This window comes from Meleagris gallopavo, chromosome 1 (genome assembly GCF_000146605.3).
Source record: "Meleagris gallopavo isolate NT-WF06-2002-E0010 breed Aviagen turkey brand Nicholas breeding stock chromosome 1, Turkey_5.1, whole genome shotgun sequence".
Taxonomy (NCBI): Eukaryota; Metazoa; Chordata; class Aves; order Galliformes; family Phasianidae; genus Meleagris; species Meleagris gallopavo.
In genome coordinates, this window is record NC_015011.2 from 17,476,617 (window position 1) to 17,482,730 (window position 6,114).

Here is a 6,114-nt window from a genome sequence, read left to right on the forward strand (position 1 = left end):
TATATATATATATATATATAGGTTATTTACTTAATAACCTATTGAAATGATTTTTTTTTTTTTTTTAGTGCAAATCTGCAAAGGATATTTTCCAGAGCTTTAGAACACTGACTAGAAAAGGCCAGGATTGCTCAGTTATCATAGAATATAAGGATACCCAGCCTTCTCAGGATTCAGAGATTCTCGGAAGCTTATTAATTCCTGTGAATAACAAAACTTCTGTTGTTGTTTTTGAAAAATAAGCCTTGAGTCCACTATACTACATAGACCTGAAAATCAGAAGAAACAGTGACAGGAGATAAGCGGGACAGTATTCAGAGCCTGATTTTTTTTTTCACAAATCTGTAAGACTTTTTTCTGAAGTCTGTGCATGCTTAAGAAATTCCTATGTTTCTTGCTCTCTTGCCATGTTCCTATAACACTTCCTACAAGGAAAGCAGAACCCCCATACACTGTTGATCTCCATGTTAACACTAGGTCCTTGGAATAGTTACGACAGCCATCCTGAAAAGCAATTTCCTGAAAGTCATAGCACTGTGAGCAGTGACAGTCACTACTCACAACACAAGATGCGTACAGATCCAACCAAGGCAAGCTAGTGCCTGCCCAGAGAGTGGGCCTGTGCCAGCTGAAGATAGCAATCTGTACCACTGCTCTTTAAGATGCACCAGTTCATTGCTAAGCATCACAACTTTCACAGTACTGCAGCTTTATGCAGTTCTCTTGGTGTAAAAGCTAAGTAAAGCAAGGCTTTGTGAAAAACATTAATATCAGTGTCTCAGCATATGATTTCTTAATCACTTTATTCTGCTTATTCTGAAAATATTACCACTTCTCTGCAAGAATAAATAGAAACGTAAATCTTTTTAAAACAAAAAGTGAAATAAAAGTGATCTCTCAGTATATTTTTTCTTTTCTCTGTCTTGTCTTTTCTGAAAATTGAGCTCAGAGAGGTTAGACTGTAAAAGAGTTAAGAGAGAGTGCGGTATTGTGACTGAAAGGGAGGGAGAAAGTGAGTTCTAAGAACATGGGGTCAGCTGCAGGGGGGAAAATGTAAAGTCAAGGACAGAAAGCTTCAACGAGCAGTCAAGGTAACGAAAAAGAGGCAAATGAAAAGCGTGAGAAGTGTAACATTATTGTTAATATCATGATGAAATGTAAGCAGAAGTGGAGTTGTGTTTATAACTGAAGAGAAATTAGAAGATGGAATAAGCCACGATAGTCCTACCAACAGCAGATTAATATGGGAACACTGCATTAAAAAAAAAATAAAAATAAAAACACGATGCAAGTAAAATGTGATCAGCTATTTCATATTAGAGGAGCAGCAACAACTGTTTGCATTAACTCTGTAATTATTCCGACTGAAAGATAAGAAAAATCTTGAGTGAAATTGATTTGTTCTCTCTGTTTTCAGGAGAGCAAGGCTCAGAAGGGGCCATTCCTTGCTACCTGCTGGCATTAACATGAGAGAGTTCTGATCGACCATTCTGTAGCTCTGTGCTACAGCAAAACTTTTATGAGTCAAGGTGCCAGGTCTTTATAGTACAGCTAGGTAACACAATCTTTGTTTAGAGCTTGCAAACACAGACTTTTTCAGTGCTCTGGAATCCCACATAGAATAACCTTTCATAGACAAAAAGCACACAACAAAGTCCAGTGGGTTCCTTGAAGCATGGCTTTTATCAATCTAAAATGAGAGAGGGAACAATTCCTGGAACTTCTCCAAGGACTGAGGCACAGTGAGCCTTTCCTCTTTGGCTCTCCGATTCTGGTTTTCAAAGAACACTGTCACAGCAGTCCTTCTAAGAAGAGAGATCATTCAGTATACTTCCTCTGCCTTAGAGGGTTCTCTGGTTGTCCATTAAAGTCTTTCCTTCTGGTTCATGAATGTATGCCGCAGGGGTTTTATGCTGATTGGTATGTTTGTTTCTTGCTGGGATGAATGTGTTTTTAAACATGTGGGCTTAATGATCTGACAACAAGCACAATTACATAAATAATAACAATTTTGAACATGCACACAGAGGTACAATCTGCCGTTTTTCTGGAGGAAGTCCCTGTCAAGGAGAGATGCAACATACTCGGGAGCTCAACTGCAGTCATTCTGTCACAACACTGTTTAGAGACCATGTAAAAAAGCTGTTCCCCAAGGAAGTTATCAGTAAGACCATGTTCTCGAGAGTATTTCTTTTTCAGTGTAGGAACGACGAGCCATGTTTTAGTCTCTAAACCTCTAACCTTCCATCTGATACACCATTTATCCAATATTATAGCTATTATTTTATTATAGAAGCTATTATTTATTATAGAAGAAAGCTATAATATTTGAAATGTTTGTTTTATAATGTTTGAAATCATATGATGACATCATATAAAAATTGTGCTTCCATGCATTATATCCTTCCACTTTAAATCTTCAGGCATGACTGTATATCAGTGTTACTATTCATAGATGATTTTCCTTTATTATTAATATTAAAGAGGCTTCACCTATTTTAGAAGTAAAATCTTATTAACCACTAATTCAATTAGTTCTCTAGAGGTTGACTTTTGTCACAGCACAGAATCAATTGAACAGTCAATCCTGAACAGGAGGAAAAAAGCAGAAAATAGAGAGATAGAGACCTTTAAGGAATGCTGCTGACATAATCTTTTTTTCTCTATGGTGATAGATGCAAGGCAGAATCAGAACTTGAGCTTATAAAATGTAACTTGTTGTTTTACTTCTGAATATTCCAAATTTTAAAGGAAGATTATTACACCACTGAGAATACATTTAGCCAAGAAAAAATATATATTTATTATTTCTTTCTTTCTTTCTAAAATCTTATTATTTACAGAGATAATACTGCAGCATTTATGCCTTTTGCAATAACTTAACTTGTTCTGAAGAGCATTTCAGAATCTGTTTCTAGCCCCATGTGATTCTCTGTAATAAATATTTTAAACTATACATATGTTAGTAACTTGACCCCAAGTGCATAAGAAATTTAACAAAGAGGCTTATATCATGCATGAAGGAACCTCTGGACTGAGAAATGTGTTATTCTCTTACAGGTAGAAAGCAAATCATATCAGCATGGATAACTTGCCATAACATGTAGAATTTTTCTTAGGAAAGACTTTGTTTGCAAAAAGGTAGAAAGATCATTTTTTCCTGCTTTTTCTCCTTGTGAGACTTAACAATACAGTTTTCCATGAGCATCTCTCTGCGCCTCCATATCTTCTTTTCACTCAGATTTAACAATCTCTCTTCATATGTCAGATGTTGAGATCTTTAAAAATCTTTGAGGCCCCTGGCTGGACTGTTTCTAGTATACTCATGTACTGGAAGCTAAAGATTTGAAACTTAGGACTGGACACAACAATATCTCATTAGTGCTGAATAAAGTGGAAGGGTCACCTCTGTCAACCTGCTGGCAACACTCTGTACAATGCAGCCCAGGATACCACTGACCTACTTTGCTGCAAGAATACATCACTGACTCATGTTCAACTTGATGTCCATCCACAGAATGAACATAGCCAAGGCATTCTTGTATTTTCAATGATAGTGGAAATGAATGTGCAATTGACACATATTGTAGGAACCTGGATAAGTTTAAAGACAATACTGGCGCTAAGGTCTTCATATCAAAGTTTAAGCTTAATCTTAAAACAACAAAGTTGTTAAACGTGGATTTGGCTGGGGAGAACTCAACTATTTCACTGAGTTTTCAATCAAACCAGTCTTATTTCAAAGCTAATCTCTGATCTCAAGAATGAAAAAAAAAAAAAACAAAAAAAGTTTAATTACATAGTTCAGTGCACTTCAGGATAGCAACAGACCTTTGTTAATCACTACTGCAAGATCTCAAACACCACTGAGATACATGATCATCATTTTAAGGTGAACTAAATCCATGATAACAGGAAAGTGTCTGGAACATAAAAAGCAGAAATTTGAATTCTACTTTGGATATAATGTTGGTAGTAACAGAGCAGCATTTGGAGCATAAAAAATTGGGTGGCTTTACTCACTATCTAAAGCATGAATACTTTAGTACTCATTTCTATTGAACTATCTGAAATCATGCTTTTGGTTTCTTTCACAGAAAAAAATAGCTAGTTTAAAATAATATTACGTTAAATTGCTTTTTAATTTTAAAATGGATATCAAAATCTTACTTCTTAAAAATACCAATAATGACTATCAGCTTTATTTTAAGACCTGCAAAGAGTTAAAGTAAACTACAGAGTACATTTAGAAGACAACATTATAAATAACTTGACAAGCAGTGAGTCTTTGAGAACAGAATGTTAGCTTGTTATCCTTCACAGAAGCATGCTTGGAAATTAACAGAATCTACACTCAAATTTTCTAAATAAAATTGAGCTTTCTGACATCTGAGATCCCTACACAGACTAGCTGTGAGAGAGTTTGAAGTCTAGTTTACACACACAAGGAAAAGAGTCAACTAAAACAGTGGAGAAGTACAAGAAGGAAGATCAAAAAGGGTTAGTAACATTAAAATCTCTGTTAAAAGTTTGTCAGAATCATTGTACACAGTATGAGTGAAAAACAAACAGTATGGGAAAACTGTCAAATGCTGAATGAAACTGGGAAGTAGCATAAATAACACAGCAAAGCAAGTGGAGCAGGAGAAAGACCAACAGCTGGCAGAGAGGACTGACAGAAGAAATCCCATATATAAAGATGAAGAAGTAAGAAGATAAGTAAAGTAAAAGTGATATTTTTTCCAAGAAAAATTGGTATTTTCTGCTCTTCTTAAAATTAAAAATAAAATTAAAATTTAATTACTAAAGAATAAATTAGCACTTTGTTAGTTCTGTATATTGTCAATTTTTTACAACTTCTGTGAGAAAGGACAAAAATAGATGTGATTTGATTATACTCTACTACAATTTTTTAATGCCAAAAAGAAACTATGCACTGTTTCAGGCAAGAGTTACTTTGCAAGCTTTCAGCTGAGACTGGTTTGTGTTTTTCCAATTGGCTGTCTTTATACTGCCCCTTTCTCAGTACATGTCAGCACTGCTTTAAGTTTATATGCTCCAAGGAGTCAAGGGAGAGAAGTAGGTTACTAGCCAAAGTAAGTACTTGTAGACCCTCAGAGAGGCTTACCAATCTCCACCATCTATTTATGGAGTCTGGACTGCTGATTTAGGTGTATTCGATTATCCTGCTGAGGCCCACTGACTATAGTATTAAGCGTTGCTTTGGCAAAATGAAGTTCCTAAAGTAGTCTGAACATTTCAGATGGATACAACCCATAAACTCTACCGGATCTATCCCCAAAAGCCTCATCAAAAATTGTAGAAGAACTTCATATTGCTAGTGAGATAGATTTCTTGCACATAGATTTGACTAGGTTTGAAATTGCTGCCAGCCTATGTATATAATCAGAAACCTGAAATTAAAACTGGGGTCTCTGAGTGCTGTACTAACATATAAATGAATCAGTATACAACTATATAATCAAGATGTGATTTATTTAATTCAGTTCCCTATTCATGTTTAATATTATGATCACAAATCTTTAAGGAACAAAAGAAAATTACTCATAAATCCATCTGAGGAGGATGGTCTATTAACATTGCTTTCAGGACCTCACACTAGAGAGAGACAAACCAAGTGAAACCACAAAAAGTATGCAATCAAGTAAACATCCTGGGGGTATTATAAGGATGCAGGGAAATTCAAATATAGATACTTGAGGAAGAAAGAACAACAGCAATCGGAACCAAATAACAAACAAACAACAACAACAACAAACAGAAATGCAGATACGTCAGCAGAACGGCATTTAAAGCTACCACTCTCTATTTTAAACGTGAATGTGACACAATAAAGGTGGAATCTAATCTACTGAGTTTATGCATAAGTCTTGCAAATAGTTTTGGTTCATAAAAAGAATGCAATCTAATACGTTCAGCTTCACAGTCTATAATAAGAAGAGAAATGGCTCCACAGCTGAAGAGCATGATCCCCTGAAAACCTATAGAAGTTAAAGTAATTTGGAGTTGTGAACAAATAGGAATGTACTTGCTAACTTTAAAACATGTAATGGAAAAGTCAAAAGGGAAACATCCGGTAAGATTCTGTTCAGG